We start from the raw sequence: 22,272 nt of genomic DNA on the forward strand, positions 1-22,272 counted from the left end.
AAGTAAATGGTCCTGAAAGTACCAATGTGGAAAAAATATGAAAGTGGATCTCCCTCACATCAGTTCACATATAAATAACCATTTCAGGATATATTAGCAGTATAAATATGAAGTACAACTAGCAAGGTAAATATGAAAGGTTTTCTTAACTTAATGTTTTGATCACATGTAAGCTGAGAACTTTTATGCATCATTAAAAAAACTATAGTAACTAAATTTTCAGGGCTGGCAAGATGGCTCAGCCGATAAAGGATCAAGCCCGATGACTTGCGTCTAGTCCCTGAGAGCTACACAGTGGAGAGAAAGGATCATGTCCTGCAAGCTGTCCTCCGGCCTATACACACAGCCCTGGATATATAAATGTACTAAAAAATTCTAAATAAGAAAATAAAGAACATCAAAGACAAGCTACAAGCTGGGAAATGCCTGTAAACAAAAAATCTAATTAAAGATTGGTATCTACGCTATGTAAGAATGCTTCCTAGAGTGGAGAAGAGGTCAGTCAGTAAAGTAACTTCCTTGCAAGAATGAGTACCTGAGCCTAATGCCTAAATCCCATGTTAAAAAAAAAAAAAGTCAGATGTGGTTATGCAGCTCACTGTACATGGTGAGTTCTAGGCCAAAGAAAGAACTATCTCGGAAACAAAACTGAAAAAACAGAGACTGGCAGCTGGGTGAGAAGACAGTGCCCAAAACAACAGCTTAAGATGTGCTCTGCTCTCCGCTCAAGCACACATAACACATAAATGCATGCTAACACATACTTGCATGTACACATAAGACACAAACACTGTATGGGTAACAAAAAAAAGATAACACAACAAGGAAACAAGGAAACTTTTGACTGGAATTTCACAGACTAGGAAACTTATACAATGAACAAATACACGAAGAAATGCAAGATGTCATTGTCTATCAATAAAACAACTTCAGACCACAGGATGACATTTTAAAGTTCTTAGAACAGTAAAAACTAGAAGAATTAGCATGAAATATTGGCAAGGAACACAGAACAGAAACATATCTAATAGATGTCACATAGGTATAAAACTGGTAAAATCCTTCTAAAAAGTAACTTGACATTACCATATGAAGATGGACTTCATATGCTCTTCTACAGTCGATTCTCAGTTTTATAATAAAAATACTTTTATACTTCTATTTTAAGTACAACCATCCTACATAATGAAAACAACAAAATTCAAATCTATTCAAATATACCTTGACAAAAACAGTTATATAAATATATATATTATATAAATTGGGCTGATTTCACAATGGAGCTGTAGAGTAGAGAGAGTGAAGGAACTATAGCTGTAGGCAGGGGCATGAATGAACCTTGGAAGGGTACCAGTGAGGGGGGAAGGCGAGAGAGGCTTCTGAGTAGTAGCATCTTCTTCACAGTCAGCCCTACACTAATACTTAGGATTATGGCACCAAGAAATTTTCCTAATCCTATCAGCAAAGTAAGAAAGTGGGGTTTTGTTTGTCTGGTAGCTACTATGACCTCATCTTTCGCTACTAATTTCCTTTGAAAATATTGGTTCTATGACTCTATGACACCATGATTCCATGACTGAAAAAGAAAATCAAAAATGTGAGTAATTGTGGTTGGTTGACCTCAAAAGCTTGTAAAGCGAACACAAAATTAAATGAAGCATATTTGAGAGCTTCTAAGGTCCCAAGAGGCTATCAAATGGAAAGCTGTCGCTTGACTTTTTATTTTCTGGTTATAAATATGAAATTACATCATTTACATAATGTGATGCTTCTATATGGCCTTTTATGCTCCAATATCTGCCTTTAAATGTATAAACATTTGTAAATCTGGTATTCCTTTAAAGCAAAATACAAGCTTTATTTAAAAAAAAAAAAAAACACTTTGACTAAATATTTAGTGGTTTGAATGAGAATGGCCTCCACAGGCTCCTGTGTTTGAATACTTAGTCACCGATTGGTAGAAGGTTTAGGAAGACTTAGGAGGTGTGACCTTGTCGGAGGAGGTGTGTCGCTGGGGGGCAAGTTTTGAGTTTTCAAAGACTCGTACCATTCCCAGTGCACCCTCTAACTCCCTAGGGGGGCACGATGGAAGTTCTCAGTCGCACTCCAGCCACCGAGCACCATGCCCTTGCTCCAGCAGCATAGATGCCTACCTTCCTGAGCCACAACCCCAATTAGACTCTTTTATATGTTGTCTTGGTCATTAAGGCTTTATCCCAGAAACAGAAAAATAAGTAAGACAGATAAGAAGTTCAAAAAAAATTCTTTTTATATTAAGAAAGAGACAAAGTCAGGCATGGTGGCACATACCTATAAATCCCGGCAGAGGAAAGGCAGAAGCAGTAAGAGGTTGAGTTCAAATCGGAGGTCAGCCTGACAAATTCAACATGGCAGGCTGACCTGGGATGGGAAAGAAGGCATGTACAGTGTAGGAATCTATCACAGTCAGCTCCTTGACCCTGTTAGCAGTGATCTAGGCTTAACTTTGAAATGGTTGGCTCATAATATTTGTTTACTACCAGTTTCCAAATCTGACATATAATCTGGCATGTTCAAATAATATTTTTTCCTTTTCTTTTTTCTGTGTGTATGTGTGTATGTGTGTGGTGTTCATGTGTACATAAGTTCATATACACGTGAAAAGATATTATGCATATGGCCGCCTGAAACTGACTTCAAATGTCTTCCTCAGTTGCACTCATCTTCCTTTCTGGCAGGCTCTCGCTGGGCCCTACGCTCACCAATTCTTGTTAGTCTAACTGCCCGGCTTACCTGGAAAATCCCACCCCTACCGCTCTAGTGTTAGCTTTAGGCAGCTGCCAAGTCTGCCCAGTTTCTACACTGGTTCTGGGGATCCAAACTCTGGTCCTGACGCCTAGACAGTAAGTGCTTTATTTACTGTCGCATCACCCCAGCCCCGGCCCCAGCAATTCAAACAATGCATGGAAGTCCAAAAGTAGACAGCAGTCAGGATGAGTCACTAACCTCTCCGTGTGGTTTCTAAAGTCTATGGTGAAGACAAAGGGAGCAGGAGAGCTCTCACCCATTAACTAGTCTTCAATAAAGATACTTCTTTCTCTGGGCATTAAATGACACATTTAATGCCCAAGCTAAAAGGGTTGTTTGTTTTTTGTTTTTGTTTTTATTTAAAGGTGGACTTAAAATCAAACAATCAAAAACAAAGCACTTCATTATTCCATTAGACAGCTACCTGACGAGATGTAAGACAAGCATGCATCAGGTTAGGTCTCTGAGAAGAAATGTGTGAGTTGACAACACTACACAGACGGGGACTTGATGCTGGCCTGTTCAAAGATTGCTCATTTTTCTCTATCCTGGCTTACCTGTCAATTTCTCCTTTTGTTTTATATAAATCCCCTAACTTGAGAATGTTCTAACCCACATACTCAAAAGCATACACAATACTGGAAAATATGATGAAATTATTAAAAAATTGAACCTCAAGAAGTAAGTTAAATGCAGAGCTTCAGTTTTTAATTTTTTTATTTATTTATTTATTTCCAGGCAGGGTCTCTATAAAGTCCTGGCTGGCCTGGAACTTGGTGTGTAGATCAGACAGGGCTCAAACTTAGAGAGATCCAACTGCCTCTGTCTTTCAAACACTGGAACTAAAGGTGTGTACTATGCAAATATCTTATTTTTATAAAAATACATGAATTGATCTCTATAGGTATAAGGATTAATAATTGACTCCAAGCTACATCATTTTCACTTAAAACAAAAAGTGTCAATCACTTACTGTGTATCAGGAATTGTGCCAGACACTGAGGACACGAGGAGGAGTAAGACACGATTTCTTCTGTCAAGGCGCTCATAGTCCGGTGAGGAGACAGCCCTGCAAAGACAAACAGTTTTCAGCGGGACATCCCAGCACTCAAGAGGCAGAGGCAGGCACATGAGTATACTCATGTCTCAAAAAAGGAAAAAAAAGTTATGTGTGTGGGTGTTTTGCCCGCATGTTTATTTGTTGTGTACAAAATACATTCCTGGTGCCTATGGAGTCAGAAGAGGGCAGTAATTCCCCTGAAATTGGAGTTACCACATAATTCCGGGTGCCCACAGAGTCAGAAGAGAGCAGTACATCCCCTAAAATTGTAGTTACAGAAGACTGTACAAGGAATAGAACCTGGATCCTTCAGAAAAGCAGCCATTGCTCTTAAGGACCGAGCTTCTCTCCAGCCTCACGATTCTTTAAAAATGTTTTTATGTATGTGTGCCTGTATGTATGTTACATGTATGAGGACGCTTGCAAAAGTACTTCAGATCCCTAAGAGCAGAACTACAGAAGTTTGTACGCTGCCCAGTGTTTGGAATCAAACCAGGGTACTGTACTACACAGTAAGTGCTACTGCCACTGAACAATTCTCCAGCCCCTGAAGTATAATTCTTCATGATGTTTGGGCAATGGTACAAGAGGTAAAAAGGATAATAGGGAAATAAAATTCTAATTATATTGTGTACCACACTTTAGGTTTATCCTCATATATAGTGAAGGGCTTCAATGATGAAATTGCATTTGGAAAGATAACTTTAGCAGCCCTAAGGCGACTACATTCAAAGGACACTGAACAAGCACCTGGGCACCATGAACGATCTACTGTGTACTGATGTACTGCGGTACTCTGACCAGAGGACTCTGCCATTAAAACAAACAAACAAACAAACAAACAAACAAAATCTAAACCTAAGATTTTCCCCACTCCAATGTGAATAGACAATGGTGCCTAGCAGCAGAAGCAGAAGAGGTGCAAGTGTGACAAGACAAAACATCACAAGGTTTACAAGAGCCAGCTGTGCGGTCACACAAATAGGACTTCACTGAAGGACAGTGCTGTGTGCTGAGCTGCATTTCCTACGGCTCACTTTCTGTGTCAGCAGAAGAAAAGGAGCAGAGTCATCCAGCCCATGCTGGAAGGAGCAGTACATACAGCACACGACACACACACCTTAGGACTTTGAATCCACGGTGCAAAGTACCCACTTATCAAAAGCTAGTTTCTATTCTAATTTTGAAAAGTTAGAAAGTTTTCATTTGGGGTATGATGTTTGAAGAAAACACATTAATATCCTGGTATCAGAAACAGCTAGGTTTAGGCTGATGGAGAAGAAATATGTGGAGTCAGTTTGTCAGAGGTATTAAGCACAGATGGTAACAGGCTCGCTCATGGAGGAGATATTCTGGAACAATTACTGAGAGGACTAAGAAAAGTGCTGATGAACCATCACTAAGCAATATTAATATGGTGTTTTTCATAACCCACAGGGACAACATTCTGCATGTTAGTATGACTAGTCCCCAGATGTACTTGGTACCCAGCATATAAGAACAGCAAAAGACTATAGGGTTAATCTGAAAGCAGGAACATGGGAGAGTAAGCGAGGCAAGGGAAAGAGCAAAGTCTGACTTCACCAAACTCTTCAACAAAGTAGATATTAAGCCAAGAAAGAGTCGGTTAAAATCTTGTCTCTAGAAAGAGACAAGAGACATCTAAACCGAGTGTGTCCATTTCAATCCTTTGAAAATTCCACAGGGCTGTTATTCAGCTGCAGAGAATAAAGGAGAATCCTATATATAAGCAATATACTATATTTCTAGTACTCTGAAATTATAGACCTATCAAACCCAAATGTAGAAACTGGGGGAAGAAAGCTGGGTGTGGTGGTGCGTGCCTTTAATCCAGTATTGAGGAAGCAGAGGCAGGAGTATCTCAGTTCAAGGTCAGCTTGGGAAACTGAATGAGTTCCAGGACAGCCAGAGCTACATAGTGACACCCTGTCTCATAAAAACAAACAAACTTAAAACACAGAAGAGGGCTGAGGGGGGAAGGGCTGTGTGTTGTTTCTGACTGAACTAAATAGAATTCACAACAGAGAAATAGCTGAGAAGCACTTAAAGAAATGTTCAAAGTCCTTAGTGATCAGGGAAATGAAAAATCAAAACAACCCTGAGATTCTACCTTATACCAATCAGAATGGCTAAAATCAAAAACTCAGGTGACAGCAGATGTTGTTAAGGACGTGGAGAAAGAGGAACACTCCTACATTGCTGGTGGGATTGCAAGCTGGTACAAGCACTCTGGAATCAATTTGGAGGTCCGTCAGAAAACTGAAAATAGATCTACCTGAAGACCCAGCTAGCTATACCACTCTTGGGCATGTACCCAAAAGATGCCCCACCATACCACAGGAGCATGTTCCACCATGTTCATAATGGCCTTATTTGTGATAGCCAGAAGCTGGAAACAACCCAGATGTCCCACAACAGAGGAATGGATACAGAAAATGTGGCTCATTTACACAAGAGAATACTACTTGGCTATTAAGAACAAGGACATCATGAGTTTTGCAGGCAAATGGATAGAACTAGAAAAATATCATCCTGAGTGAGGTAACTCAAACCCAAAAGGACATGCATGGTATATACTCACTAATAAGTAGATATTAGCCAAAGAAGTGCAGAATACCCAAGACACAATCCACAGAACTCAAGAATGTTAACAAGCTGAAGTGTCCAAGTGAGGACGCCTCAATCCCACCTTAGAGGGAGAAGAAAGCAATCACAGGGGGCAGAGGGAGGGAGGGATCTGGGAGGGAAAGGGGACAGGGAGGGGCAAAGTGGAACATGATCAGGTACTGGTGTGTGAGGGTCAGCAAAAGAATGGAAACAGGCAACCTCAGGAGGTAGGAGGTAAGGGTACCCTCTAGAATGTACCAGAGACCTGGGAGGTGAGAGACTCTTAGCTTGTGTCAAGTTGACACACAAAGCCAGTCAGCACAGATTGCAACAGTCAGAAGTGGGGCGGGGTAAAGACTGGACTGTAAAAAAAAGATTAAAGAAAAAAAAAGATGAATGCAGGTGAAGCAGCAGTTCATAGTTTGAAACTCGCCTTTGCCACAATTTCGTCAGCTGTAAAAAGAATAGCTCCTTCTGAGTTCCAAACGTGACAGTGTGACTGCCCATCACAGACCCAAGACAACGCTAGGTGAGGTTGGGTGGGAAAGTCCTGCTCAAATGAACTAACACTCCACGGCATGCAATTTTGTATCTATATTATTACATTTACCACCCTTGTTTTACAAGTTGAAATTTGACATTCTCTTTCAGAACGTAGGCTTCTTCAGTCTGTTTCTATTTACTTCACTGGACCCCAGCACACTGTCTTCCTCACTTGCATGAATGAGCCTTCAAAACAAATGAGTTCATAGCTCAAGGTTAAAGACATTTTTCATCTCCCTCTCAGCTTTAATCAGCTATATTTGGCAGGTAAGAATTATACGCTTTTGCAGTGTGTATCATGGCATTATGATGCATGAAATCTTTGTGAAATATTTAAATCAAATTAATTATCAAAAAATGTAAACTATAGAATATGATTTAAAGCAAAATGCTAACTTCTACATAGAAAGATAATTTATAAAAAAAGATACTGCTAGGTATTTTAATAACTTTATAATCAACACGAAGGGAGGTAACTTGTTTAGCACAGGACTGTCCATTCACATTTTAGTCTTCCATCTCTGGAACCTTCTCAGCTGTGTGGAAACAGCGACAGCTGTTTCCGAGTGCCCAGTGTCATGAGTCCATCTTCACTTAGCTCTTCTTATGGTCTCAAACTAACAGATTCTGCGACAAAGCAGTTTCCTACTTACCTGACTCTAGAACTGTAGAAAGAAAATCAGATCAGTTATACAGAATAAAGCAGGGGACAAGATCACATCACAGGGATCTCACTTAAGAGAGACAGGGAGAAAAGAAACACCCAACGTCTCTTCTTGGCTCTCAGAAACATTTTAACAAACTATAAGTTTTGACCCCTAAAGATCCAAATTCTGCATAAGCTTCCTAAGCTTTGGTCCCTCTGTTGTTCCCATCCCAGGCTCCTGTGCCCAGGGCATGCCCCCTTGTCACTGCAAGGCCTTCAGAGCCACACCAGCACCTCACCGGCTTGTGGCTTGCCAGCCTTCGACCTTTTTGCACAAATGGCCCTCATCCTGATCTGATCAGCTCTTCTCCGCACACAGCCCAGCAGAAGCTGTCTCTACCACCATGCTCCTCCCTTAGAATCTGCCCACCTTTCTTCTCAGGGATGCTCCTCTGGGTTCTGTGTCTAGGGATATTCGCAGCAGCACCGCAGAGCTTTGACTTGCATGCACTCTACCCCCGGCTGTCTTTTAGGTGGTGTTTGTATTGTAGTGTTGTTTGTTTGTTTGTTCATTTTGTGTTTTTCTTTTCTTCAATACCATCATCAGAAGGACCGTGTGCAGGTGTGCCTCCCTCCCCTGGCTGTCCCAATTGAGTTAAAAGATCACTTGAACCCAGGAGTTCAAGGGCAACCTGGGCAAAAATGAGACATTACATGAAAGAGAAGAGATAAATTATCATCATGATTTTTTTATGAAGCATACAAATTAATCCTAAAAAAAATCCTCTAAGAATTAGCAGTTTAGAAAGCACTATTTTACAGTAAAATAAATTTAAAATCCTGATTAAATAGCTGAGAAAGGGTATTTAAATAAGAAAGGGATGACAGAACACAGAGGTTTTAAGCTTAGAATTACTTCACTGAAAATATGACTTATCTCATAAAACAAGGAATATTATTAGATCAGCCATTACTGCACCAATTTGACTCACAGCTATTTCACTTTATCCTCTTATTTTCCTCAATCACACTTTTAACTTTTTACTACACAGCTCCATTTACAAAAGTTTCCAAATAAAGGTCTGGTGGAATCCTTGGCTGACATCAAGGCATTGAATATTTATGCTCATGTCTGGAAACTCTGAAAACAATATTCTAGAACACCACAAGATGGTGATATTGCACCATAAAAAGAATGCTTTAAAAAGTTTTCTTTTTTTTTACCAACTTCGCCAAAATAAAATAGTTTAAGTCCTTTTTGAGAAAGGTCATAAAAAGTATGCATGCTTTGTTTACTAGAAAACACTAGTCAGAAAGGAAAATGTACTCAAACTCAGCAGCAACCCTACAGCTTTTAGCCCAAAGGAGTTTTTTTTAAAAACCTTTAACTAATAAGGTCCAGGGCGGTGACTAGACCTAGGCTGACTTCCTCCCGACCAGCCCCACCTTATCACCATCATAAAAATGGCCAATTCAGCATGTTTTTACTAACTATGCCTAACAATTTCTCCTATACTTATAGAAGTAATTCCTACTGTTTCCTTCTTTCTTTAGGTATCACGTTTTTTAGGACAGGGCTTCAAGCTCAAGCTGGCCCCAAACTCAGCAGTCTTCCTCCTACTTCATCCTCCAGAGCACTGGGGTCACAAGTGTGAGCAGCCCATACCCACGTCACATCCTACCCCCTAGTTGTTTTAAAAACACTGATAAGTTTCAGTTATATCAACAAGAGATTACACCTGAATGGTGTTCAGCACAGGAAGCTAGGTACTTTCTTCTGTCCTAATGTGTTATTTCTCAATATCTTACACTATGCAATATTGTTTTCAGAATGGGTAAAAACTAACTTTAAAGCAAATGCACATTTGGTAATTTTTTTTCTTGCCTTATTGAAAATAGATTTCCCACTCAAATGCTCCATGGTATCAATTTCTTAAAAAATGCTATTCAAGACTAAACACATCAAAACTTTAGTTCAAAGTCTGACACTGATTTACTGTCTAAATACTATCATTCTTGGGTACCTGTGGAGAAACACCTATATCCACAGATGTGGTGTCCACTAAATGTAATGGGACAATATCTGTATAAAATTACACACATCCTACCATATACTCTAGTCACTTGTAGATTTGCTATAAAATACAACATAAATGCTATGTAAAATATTTGTTATACTGCATTGTTCTGGAAATAAAAATGAAGGGGAATCATGAATATGGTCAACACACGAAGAACTTTTTCTCAAATATTTTCAATACACGGTTGCTTGACCCTGTAAGTGCAGGACCTACAAGTACAGAGGGCTGACTGCATTTGCTACATCATGAAGCAGCAAAAGCACAGTCATGAGGACTTGAAGCTGAGAAGGAGCTGGTAGGCAGACAAGGAGACTCAGGAATGCTAAGCCCTGACTATCCACCACGCCCACTCCTCTGACTAGGTTAGTACTCTTCCACCATGCAAGGACCCTCAGTTAGCAGCATCAAAACTATGCCCCCCCCCAAACATGTCTTCATTATTTCCAAATGTATTACAAATTCTAATTTACTATAATTTGCACATCCATAATCACAATTTATCACAAAACTCACAGCCTAACCTTGAATTCCAAAGTGACATTTTTAGTTTCAGAAAAGTATGTTGGGGGAAGTTAATACAGAGAACAGTTTTCAATTCAGACATACCTGAGTCCAACCCCTGCTCTCCTATTTGTAAATATTAAATTTAATTGGGTTTATCTAAAAAAACGAGGTTACCAATTCGAAACAAGGAAAAAGGCAAAACAGTGCTAACCCCAACCCAGTTAAGTGGAAGAAGCAGAAACTCTTGCTGGTGTCATGCTAGCCTGGACGACAGAGCAAACCCTGTTTGAAAACAAACAACAAAGTAATCTTAAGGTAATTAAGAACTAGTCAAATAATAGGCGTGCAATATTATCTACTATTTATAATACTCTCCTTAGGAGTTTTAAAACACACAGTAACATGTAACTTCTCACTAAATAATCTTCACTCTTGGAGAAAATTAGACAATTATATAGCCAATTAAAAAACTACAACTATGTTTCTGGAAATAATGTAATCTTTACTAAGCTTAAAATATAGCAAAAATGCAATGCATTATGCACAAAGAACTGAAAGTCCCTCTGATTTACTTGCTTGTCAGAATGTATTTTAGTGTAGCCTTTGTATGTATGTGTATGTGTGCGCCCTGGGCCAGCCTTAGCATGTATGTGTATATGTGCACCCTGGGCCAGCCTTTGCATGTATGTGTATGTGTGCACCCTGGGCCAGCCTTTGCATGTATGTGTATGTGTGCACCCTGGGCCAGCCTTTGCATGTATGTGTATGTGTGCACCCTGGGCCAGCCTTTGCATGTATGTGTATGTGTGCACCCTGGGCCAGCCTTTGCATGTATGTGTATGTGTGCACCCTGGGCCAGCCTTTGCATGTATGTGTATGTGTGCACCCTGGGCCAGCCTTTGCATGTATGTGTCTGTGTGCACCCTGGGCCAGCCTTTGCATGTATGTGTGTGTGCACTCTGGGCCAGCCTTTGCATATATGTGTATGTGTGCACCCTGGGCCAGAGGGCATTGGTTGCCATCCTCTATAGCTCCTCTGCCTTGGTCTCTTTGCTGTTTCCCACTAGGCTGGGAGACTCAGAGCTGCAGAGTCCTTCTGCCTCCGCCATGCCCACCCCACGCACCTAGCACTGGGGTTAGAGATGCAGACAGGTGGGCCTTTCCACAGGGTGCTTGGGATCTAAGTCCCTGTCCTCACTGTCGCACAGCTAAGCTCTCACCTCCTGAAGGTCTACCAGCCCATCTTCTGAAACTAAGTTATGAAACAGATCTGAGTCAGTGAATGAGAATATAATACAAACATCCAGCATATGCTAACTGCCAGGCTTCAGTCAGCATATATTTCTATAAATCGGATGCTATTACTCTCACCTCATGTGAATAGCTGACAGACACAGTTAGATAAAACTCCCTAAGTCAGGTTTACAGAAGCACTGTCGTGAGTAAAATGAGTATCAGAACTCAAATCCCAATTTTTATTCCTTTCTATAAGGTCGGTGCTTTTATTAGATCACAATTAAATAAAATTTTGGATTACATAGAAATTTTAAAATATATAATTATCAAATTTTTCAACCTATAAAAATAAAATAAAATTTCCAAATATGATATATACCTTGCATTCTGGATATTCACATCTAAATACTAACATATTTCACATATCAAAGGACAAAAAGAAATGGTCTATTGTCGTCGCCTTCTCCTCAGTGAAACACAAAAACAACGTGCTCCTCCGAGATGCCAACCCTCTCCAGTTTACAGGGCAGCGGGACTTGGTCTGTTTCTCACCACCACATATACTTGTGCTTGTTTCAACTGTACTTTTGGTTTTTCCAGGAACTGCCCCCAATGTAAAAGTCGGTTGTTACAACGTAAGATCTGACTGGGGCTAAGAGAGGGCTCGGCAGAAAGAGCACTGGCTGCTCTTACAGAGGACCCAGGTTCAGTCCCTAGCACCCACATGGTAGCTGACCGTCATGTGTAACTCAGTACCAGGGCATCTGACATTCTCTTCTGTTTCTGTGAACACCAGGCACACATGGTATACAGGCATTCATACAAGCAAAACACCCGCTCACAAAAAAAGGTAAATACATTTTTAAAATAAAAAAAAAAGTCTACCAGGTGCGGTGATGAATCCCTTTATTCTTAGCGCTAGGGAAGCTGAGGCGGGCAGGTCTCTGAGTTTAAGGCCAGCCTGGTCTACAGTGAATCCCATGACAGCCAGAACTACGTACATAGTACATAGTGAGAACCTGACTCCAAAAACAAACAAACAAACAGAATTGCTTTTAAATCTAACTGAATTCTGTTGGTCTCAGAACTAAGGAACATTTAAGTGACAGGGAACCATGCAGTCATCACCAGAAAGTAAAAGAGTTTGAAGTTTTCCATTTTCACTGACTTGAAACTTAAGCCCTTTTCATGATTTTCTTCCCAAGTTAATGTCCTTATGCTAAGGAATGGCTTCTTCCCAAAAGACATACCACGCCCACAGTTAACCTACTTTCTATCCAAAAGCCCAAATTCCAATTTTGACACACTTCAATCAATGTATCTATTTCTGAGTTGCCTTGTCTAAGCAAAGTAAAATGCAGTAAGACTATCTAACATCAAGATTACATTTAGAAAAAAAGAAGAAAGAAGAAAAAATATCTTCAGTCATAGGAATTCTTCGGAAGAACGATGTTTTCAACAAGGAAGCCGGGACTATTTCACTTGCCTGCTTAGGGCTGTAAGCCCTGTGTATCAGCTTTCTGTTGTTTGTTTGTACCATGTCTTTGACAACTATCCTAAGCCTTTTAAAACAACTGGAAAGTTCAGATGTTAAGCTCTTTTTATTTTTACTTTTCACATGGGTAAGAAGGAACATCTTACCTAGAAAAAACGGTCACATTAGGGTCCCAAATGACAGAGTCAGTTAATGTTCCCAAACAACCTTCTCCAGACCCCCCCCACACACACACAGGAATAATTTAAATGCTTAGGAAGCACGCCCTATGACTGTAGTGCAGAGACTACATCCTGATCAACTAGTCCATACTGCCCTCACCTAAGGATGAAGTTAGCATGTGTGGCCCCAGGCTCTGGAGCCTAATCATCACCAACTGATAGACTGCCAGCCCGTTTGCTGAATTGGGATCTGTCCCACAATAATCCTTAATCTTTTTACAACTTATCTGTACACCAGAGAGGAGAGATCTGATAGACACTTTTGTATACACCCAAACTAACCTCTCACTGTCCTTTAAAAAGAAAAATGAGTGGACCATGGGAAACTGCTTACTGGTTTGAACTATCAACTTAATACTTAATTACAAGGAATAACAATTTATGGGCTTATAATATTGAAGCTACTATGATTTCTACTTTCTAAGTATCCTTTCGATTATTCCTGACAAGAACCCAGAAATGAAGACAATCTTTCCATTTTGCAATTGAAGGAATAGAATCAAAACTGCAAGTAAACATCACAGGCAGAGATCAGATCTATCTGCATAGCTATGGCTCTTAACTTTTCTAAGTCAAGAGAACTTTTGTTTTTAAAGACGGCAAGAAGGGAGCAATCTACTTTGCCTGGTCTTTGCCGCAGATTTGTTGTTTGCTTGCTTTTTTTTTTTTTTTTACCCCAGATATGGCAATGTATGTGTATATATATATATATATATATATATATATATATATATATATATATATATATATATATATCTCACATGCCGGCCTCAAACTGGAAATCCTCCTGCCTTGGCCTCAGAGTAAATCACCATGCTTGGTTTACTTGTCTACATCTACAGAAAAGATCTTACAAAAAGAAGGCTGGCTTCCCAATTCTCCCCACCTGACTTAGCACATACAAAGAGCAGGGCATATTGGCAAGTTGGGACAGATTCAGGGCCAAAGTAGCCTGCTTCAAGTCAGGACTCAACTATTTGCTTCCACCCACCTTAATAATTATAAGTGTACCAAACAGCTACCCAAAGAACCTGTTTTCTTTAGTTAAACAAAGCTACAATACCTGTACTTCTGTTAGTGCCGGGATAGTTTTTAACTACCCAAGTAATAAAGGGGCAGGAAGGATGCCAAGAAACACCTTAATATAATTCCATGCATCTCTCCTGACTCCAGCCTCAATCGTATTTCTCAGCACACTCAATCACCAAACTCCTTCAATGTACTATTTTTTTTTTTCAGAAACATACAAGTTTATTTGCTGTAGACTGTACGGGCTGGATTTTGGGGATAATTGTTTCAGTGAAATGCATTACCTCACTAATCTACAAAAATACAAAGTAATAAAAACTAAACCTTCATTTCCTTCATCTCAGTTAATCATGCCCTTACTTAGTAGCTAATTTGAACAATGCAGAAAGATACTAGGAAACTGAGACAAAGTGCCTGGAGGATTAAAATAATGAGAAAAACCCAGCCAGCTACTGATCACTTGTACGGGGAAGAAAGGTATCTACTCCCTCAGAGAAGACTCCAGAGACTCTAGGATCCTACAGAGTATTTTCTCCACTATAAAGGTCTCCCTCAAAGGTTCATACCAACCTTTTTCAAGATATTAAAAAAAAAAAATCTATGAGGTACACATGGCTCAAGAATGGTCAAGCAACTCTGCTCCTTTGGGTCTCACATGTAAGGGTGAAGGGATAGGTCTCTGGTTACCATAAATCACTCTCTACATAGGAATGTCCAACCAACACATGAAACTGGCTAATGAAACTGAATTAATCTGGAATCATGGGGTAAGTTCTTCCTTAAACCCCACTGTCTTAGTCAGGGTTTCTATTCCTGCACAAACATCATGACTAAGAAGCAAGTTGGGGAGGAAAGGGTTTATTCAGCTTACATTTCCACATTGCTATTCATCACTAAAGGAAGTCAGGATTGGAACTCAAGCAGGTCAGGAAGCAGGAGCTGATGCAGAGGCCATGGAGGGATGTTCCTTACTGTATTTTTTTGCTTCCCCTGGCTTGCTCAGCTTGCTTTCTTATAGAACCCAAGACTACCAGCCCAGGGATGGTACCACCCACAAGCGGTCCTCCCTGCTTGAGCACTAATTGAGGAAGACTTACAGCTGGATCTCATGGAGGAATTTCCTTATCTGAAGCTCCTTTCTCTGTGATAACTCCAGCTTGTGTCAAGTTGACACAAAACCAGCTAGTACACCCACTATCCTCACATACAATCAGTCAGCCCTCCCTACTACCCTGGCATGTCAAATGTAACTGAAGAGCATCTTGTTTCTATGAAGTCCAGCCCTCACATTATACTATGCAAATGCTCACAGACTGTGCTACATTCCAACCTCAACTAGTTTTCTCAGGACAAAATACCTGAGAAAAGCAGTGTAGGGAGAGAAGTGTCAGTTCGGGGCACTCCTTTACAGCAGAGATCATGACAACAGGAACATGCAGCTGCTGATTACACTGCATCCAAAGCCAGGAGGCAAAGCGCCCAACTTGCTTTCTCCTTTTCAATCGGTCCCCAACTCCAGACCCTGAAATGTGCTGCACACACACACTCAATGTCTTCTCTCTACAGTCAGACCTTTTCAGACACACCCAACGGTATGATTCTAGATTCAGACAAGTTGAGAAGACTAGCTAGCACACAGCTCTTTCACATTTCTAACCAAGGACAGAACCAAGTGCTCGATTCTACCTGTGCAGTAAGCCAAAGGTACTGCCATTTGCACTTTTGACTCACCTTTCTCTGAGCTGGCAGGCCCAGCTCAGAGTTTTGAGAGAGGAAGGGAGTAAGCAGCCCTTAGAAGCCTCAGCTTGCAGTCTCGACGTAACTGACGCTGTTCTCATGTAAACCCTGCCATCATTCATTACGAGTCAGCACCAAATGGACCCAAGTGCTCCCTGTCCCATCGTAGGCCACAACTGTGATTTCACCAGAACGAGACAGAACTGGTTTTCCACCAGTCGCGGGAACACACCGTCTTAAGAAGGCCTGGCTCCTTCAGCACCGAACTCTTGAGAGTTCTAAACTACAATGTAAAGCTCACTACCCTGTTGCAGAAGCCACATGGAGATAAAGAACTCAAAGAGGGGAGAGGAGTGCACACAGCCCCAGCCGAAATGTCAACTGGCTATGAGGTGCAAAGCCAGAAAGAGCCCCAAGAAGGACAACCTGAAAGCAAATAAGATAGTTGTTTTCGGCCACTTAGTGTCAGGGATGTTTGTCACAGAGCGAGAGAAAGCTGAAACCATGTGACTGGGCTCCTGGTACTTCTGCATGACTTGCCCAAATACCCCGAGAAAAGAAGTGTCGTTAATTTTACTTTTCCAACATCAGCAGATAGTCTGAGCTTTTCTTGACACCAGTGACGATACTGAACTCTAAGTTCTAGAGAATAGGTTTTGGAGACATTGTCTCAAGCCTGTATCCCAGCAGCTAGCACAATGCCCGAAGCACAGGAACCCACAGTGTATGCTACACTTAAGAGACGTCAAGGCTAAATCCACATATGCTGTTCTTCACAGTAACTTGGAAATTGTCTGATATACTGCTTTAAAAACAATCATACACTAAAAATGTTTAAACATGAATTCCAAGTGAACTAAGCACCTTCAAACATAGAAGGAGTCATATCTAAAGTTGAGTGCCAGTGGTCAAAATCACAACATTTCAAAATTATCACTGTGGAATAAGATTCTCACTTATATGGCCCCCCATATACAAAATAAAATAAAAAATAAAACTTTTATAAGACTATTCTTTCAAACGTAATCTTCATAACCAAAAACAAAAATCAACTAATTTTCCAAAGTAAACTGACATCAACATTTTGCCAACATTTCTTCCAGGGAGGAGATCCATCTTCGTACATTTGCTTTATCCTTGGCTAGAGGTCAACTATTGGTGATAAATCATTTATAAATATCCAAATTACCAACCAACAGTCACATTAAACAAAGTTACCACGTCAACACAAAGAAGGCAGCAAACACTTCTAACAGGTAGCACTCATACATCGTATAACTGGAAGCACATGATCAGAAGTTTGGTAGAGGAAAAATAATGAATTGAGAACAACAACAACAAAAATGTAGGTTTTAGCTTTAATTCTAATTCGGGCTGCTATCTAGTCATATAGGACCCTTTACCTTTAAGACGTCAGTGAGCCACTTGATTACAACATGATGGTTTTCTCTCTACGCACCTAATTCTCACATGGCACAGGAATCACAGGATAAAGTGGAAAGGCTATGATAAGAAGAATGAAAAGTATCATGGTCATGCCGTGAGCTATTCATCTGCAGGCCAACGAATTGAGGAAAATCCACGTGTGTTTCTGCCAGGCCTTCTTCCACTTGTGTTGGTGACCAGTTCCTTGGACACCGTTTATCATGGGTCGTTCCCTGGGCATTCCACTGTTCATTATAATTACATCATACTTTTATATAAAAAGTAAAACCATTCTGCCAGGTGGGCTGACACAGGCCTTTGTTCCCACTTCCTGAGAGGCAAGGCAGATCTCTGTGAGTTCAGGGTCCACACAGGGAGGTCTAGGTCAGCCAGGGTTGCAGAGTGAGAGGGTGAGACCCTGTCTCAAAAAAAAAAAAAAGTACAACGATTCCAGGCCTTACAAATAATTATGAAGCCAAAGTTTCTATAATTAGAAAAGAAACCAACTGATAACAGGGAGACATCCCTTCCCCCAAAGAAACAAATTTATATGAGTGCAGAGGAGTCAACCCTTTACTAGCCAAACTATGTCTTAACTACCCTCGTGAGAATTAGCTACGTAACCCTTTCTAGAAAACTGACTGAAAATTAATGCTTATTGGACTCCTCCTGTCACAAGCCGCCTCCTGAATGAAGGACAGGAACACTCCTAAAGCAGAGAGGGACTGAAAAGACTACAGTGTCCTTCAGGTAGTGCCTCTGCCATCTCTTCCCTGAACCCCAGTCGGGCTCCACACAGACAGTAACAAGTAACATGCCTGACCTGATAGTGCTATCCGTTCTCCACCTACCCATAGCATCCCTCAGTTTCACCACTTCTCAAATACACAAAAAGAAAGATGAGTGCAGAGGTTCCAATGAAGAAGATCTAAGTGCCAAGAGTCACAAAACCTCAACTGGAAGGAATCTCCTGGAACAACTAATTCTTAACTTAAAAGACATTAACTGTATCCAACCAACAGCAAATCAGTTGTGCTCTTCTCTTCATAGGAAAGAGAAAAACCACCGCTGTTCACAAACTCCATATTCTATTTTACCACTTGCAAGGAGCCTTGTGACAGAGGAACTAAACTCTTGGGCAAGTTTCTTTCATAATATAACAACAAATTAAAGGCAATAAAATAGACTAAAATTCTCTATGAAGCGTGAGCCACAGTACAGTGGATGACTGTCTCTAGGTACTTACACAGTACACTTCTACAGTCAGAGTTACTAACTTTCCAGTAATTCTGAGAGCTGCCCCCAGCACAATAGACAGCCCATGGGTTGGTTTCATGCAGGAGCTTCAGGTACTTCATGGACTCCCTTAAAATCACATCCACAAAGCATGGGTGCATATGACCTATTGAGAGATTTCTTTAGTTTCAACAAGGGTTAGTAATCCCCCAGAGCCTACGAACACCATACAGGCCGGCTAAGGAGAACACTTCTGTGCCACCATTACTGTCTCTATAGACATGGATCAGAATCATTTACTTTAACTTTTTAAAAAACAATTATTTTGCTGGGCGGTGGTGGCGCACGCCTTTGATCCTAGCACTTGGGAGGCAGAGACAGGCGGATTTCTGAGTTTGAGGCCAGCCTAGTCTACAGAGTGAGTTCCAGGATAGCCAGGGCTACACAGGGAAACCCTGTCTAGAAAAAAACAAACAAACAAAAAAAAACAAAACAAAAAAATTATTTCAGCTGGGCAGTGGTGCATGCCTTGAACCCAGCACTCAAAAGGCAGAGGCAGGTGGATCTTGGTGAGTTCCAGACCTGCCTGGTGGACACAGTGAGTTCCAAAACAGCCAGAGCTACATAATAAGACCCTGTCTTCTAAAAAGAGATAATTCGTGGAGGGAAGAGGATGTGTTTGTGTCACTGTGCAAGTGTGAGGGTCAGAGGACAACTTTGGAGATTACTTTTCTACCAAGGGGGAGGGGGGGGTTAAGATCAAGCATAGGTCACCAGGCTTGACAGTAAGCACCTTTACCCACAGAATCATCCTGCCAATTATGTTAACTTTAACCTGCTTACCAAATTCTACCCTACTTTCCTGTCCTTTCCAATTGATCAGACTCTTGCTATCCATAATGATGGAAATCCTGAGGTAATTCATGAATTTCCAGGGTCCTCCAACCTCAGTTCCATACTACACAATGACATTAGCTTAATTTTTCTAAACAAAGGTGTAAAACTGTTTCTTAAACTCAACAATCACCTGTGGGCCCCACACTGCCTAGTAACCTGAAATTCATCTGAATTTAACTATAACTCTTATGCCAACAGTGGTGGCACACCCTTTAATTCTTGGGCTCCGAAGGCAGAGGGAGGTAGATCTCTGAGGTCAAAACTAGCCTGGTCCACACAGCAAGCAAGTCCCAGGCCAGTCACACCTATATAGCATGATCTCTTTCAAAACAAAACTAAAGAAAGAAAGCCAAAAATAAAAATAACTTTGTTACTGGTCTTGGTTTTTTGGTCTTGGTAAGAAAAGTTCAAGTGCAACCTCTGTCCAAATCCTTAGATCCTTCTACGTGAACTACCTTTCCCTGTTGACTTCTCCTCATCCTTCATGTCATCATTATCATCCTTCAATCCAGCATCTTCAAAACATGAAAGCCCTGAACCCATCTGAGAAGTACTCTCTCTGAACTCGACTTGAGAAAACTTTTTATGAAGCATATACACATGGACACAAAGGTTTTCTAGGCATGGTGACTTAGTCCTATGATCTCAGAGGCAGAAGATGGCAAGTTCAAGACCAGGCTGGGCTACCTAGTGAGATCCTACCATTTATTCACATGAACATAAAAGGAGCATCTGTATATAACCCAACACACATACCTCCTCCATAGCCTGTAAAGGCAGAAGCTGCTAGTCATTTTATCTACATACGCCCCCAAATACCTCACACTGTCATGCAGTTGATTCTTAATAATTGTGCAAGGAAATTTCAGCCAACTTAAGAGATTACCATCTCTTTGAAGGCAAGAGACCTGATCAGCCATGTCCTGGGTTTCAAAAGCACGGTGTGTAAAAGCAGCTCTACATTTTACATGAAGAACTATTTGGAAATGTTAATAATCTATGTCTCAAAGAGCTAAGCCACATTTTTCAAGCATCTCAATTTCAATAGCTCCAACACTCAGCCATTATCTTTGAATTTAAAATGTTAACTAGTTATTTTTTAAAAATGGTAATTTCCAGTCCCAGTAAGTATATAGTTTTATGGCTCAAGGAAGTCAGATAAATGAAACAATGTCTTTTTTAAAAGGAGAGTTTTACTAACAGTTACATACAGACTTGGTGAGACATGTCAAGTGGATTTAAACACAAGCAAAAACTCTTGCAGAACCCTACAGACAACTGTGAACTCGGTATTACATCAGGAGGGAAAAAAAACAACCACCAAATGGGGAGTGAGAAGATAACTCTGGCATTATTTTCTTTTCCATTAAGATAAGTGGCGGCATTTTAAGAGAAGAAATTCAATTTTATGCACGCAAAAACATAAAAATTTAACAGAAAAAAAAAACCAGACATTTGTGAATTATCTTATGGTGAAAGAGAAAAATATTTCAAAAGCATTCTTTTGGTAATAAGAAGAATCGCTTACAGCAAAGGAACTTCAACTCCATACCGATGAGTAAAGCAGAGAGACACACAGCCCTAAGCCACAAAACTGATCATGTAAAGGCTGTAAAGGCGACGGGCAAAGTACCAATCCTAACAATACTAAATTTTAAAAGAAGATTTAAAGGAAATGGGCCCAAATCACGAGATGAGGATTAGAAAATTTTGCAAGGTCACTTGAACCTACCCGGTCACCAAAGGTGGAGATTGAGACTGTTGGTGAGAGGAGGTGCAGAGTCAGTGAAAAAGAAATCGCTGAATGCTAAGAACATGTCAGAAAAGGGCGTTCTGAGGCTGGAGTGCCGGCTCGCGCCGGTGGGATCCGGGTGAAAGTCAGGGCAGCAGTTCGGAGGCAGCGGAGCCGGAACGCCAGCAAGCCGCCGGCCAGAGGGCTGAGCACTGCAGTCACCGAGACACTTCCCCGGGCTCCGGTGTCACCCGCACAGGCCGGTGCCAGGGCCAGCTCGGGGCAAGCCCGGCGACCCCACCCCGGCGAACTCCGGCCCGGCCGCCCTCCAGAGCCCCGCCGTGCTTACCCGCGCGAAGCTGCAGCTCCCGGGGCCCGCGGCCACCGCGGCGGCTCCTCCTCAGCCCTCCTTGCCCAAGATCGCCATCTCGCAGCAGGCGTCGGCCGGGCAGCCCAGGCCGCCCGCAGCCACTCGGATCCCGCACGCCAAGCGCGCCGACACCCGGCCCTCCCCCCACCCACCCCGGCCTACACCTCCCTTCCTCGGGAGCGCGCGGCGTACTCGCGACGCCAGTGCCGCGCACAGGCGCGCCTCCCCGCCGGGGCCGCTCCGAGCCTCCGGTCCAGACCGGGAATCCAGCTGTCCTCGAGCATGCGCAGCGAGCGCGCGCCCAGCCCGCCTCCGGGAGACTCCGCTCCTCCGGGTCTTCGAGACGGTCGGGCGGTGAGGCACGCCAACCAATAGGAGGGAGGGGGTGGAGCCAGAGCCGGAAAGGGGGCGGGGCAGTCGCCGGGAAGCGGGTGTTGACTTCTGAGCAGCAGTTACCTGGTCTGTTCAGTCAGCTGCAGGGTTTCCTGCATAACCTCAGGCAAGAACCTCCGGGCACTTACGTGCTTTACTCCAGCACTTCGCCCAAAAGTAGGCTGTGAAGGAAAACCCCTTGACTTTGCTTTAATCTTTGATTTAGGGTCCATTAGTAATGGTGGTCACTGGAGACCATTGTGTTGGTAATGG

The 22,272-nt window shown here is 41.7% G+C and overlaps 1 protein-coding gene across 2 annotated transcripts in view; it reads right to left on the bottom strand.

The window, feature by feature from the left end:
* Wwp1 (WW domain containing E3 ubiquitin protein ligase 1) overlaps positions 1-21,894 on the bottom strand; it is a 101,019-nt gene extending 79,125 nt beyond the window's left edge. For both annotated transcript variants that reach the window (XM_052176131.1, XM_052176130.1), the window contains exons 1-2: positions 21,607-21,894; positions 3,761-3,856 (exon numbers count right to left, since the gene is read on the bottom strand). The gene's annotated coding sequence lies outside the window, so the exon portion shown is untranslated. The remainder of the gene's footprint in view (positions 1-3,760; positions 3,857-21,606) is intronic.
* Between the last annotated feature and the right edge of the window lie 378 nt (positions 21,895-22,272).

The sequence above is a fragment of the Apodemus sylvaticus genome, chromosome 3, assembly GCF_947179515.1.
Source record: "Apodemus sylvaticus chromosome 3, mApoSyl1.1, whole genome shotgun sequence".
Taxonomy (NCBI): Eukaryota; Metazoa; Chordata; class Mammalia; order Rodentia; family Muridae; genus Apodemus; species Apodemus sylvaticus.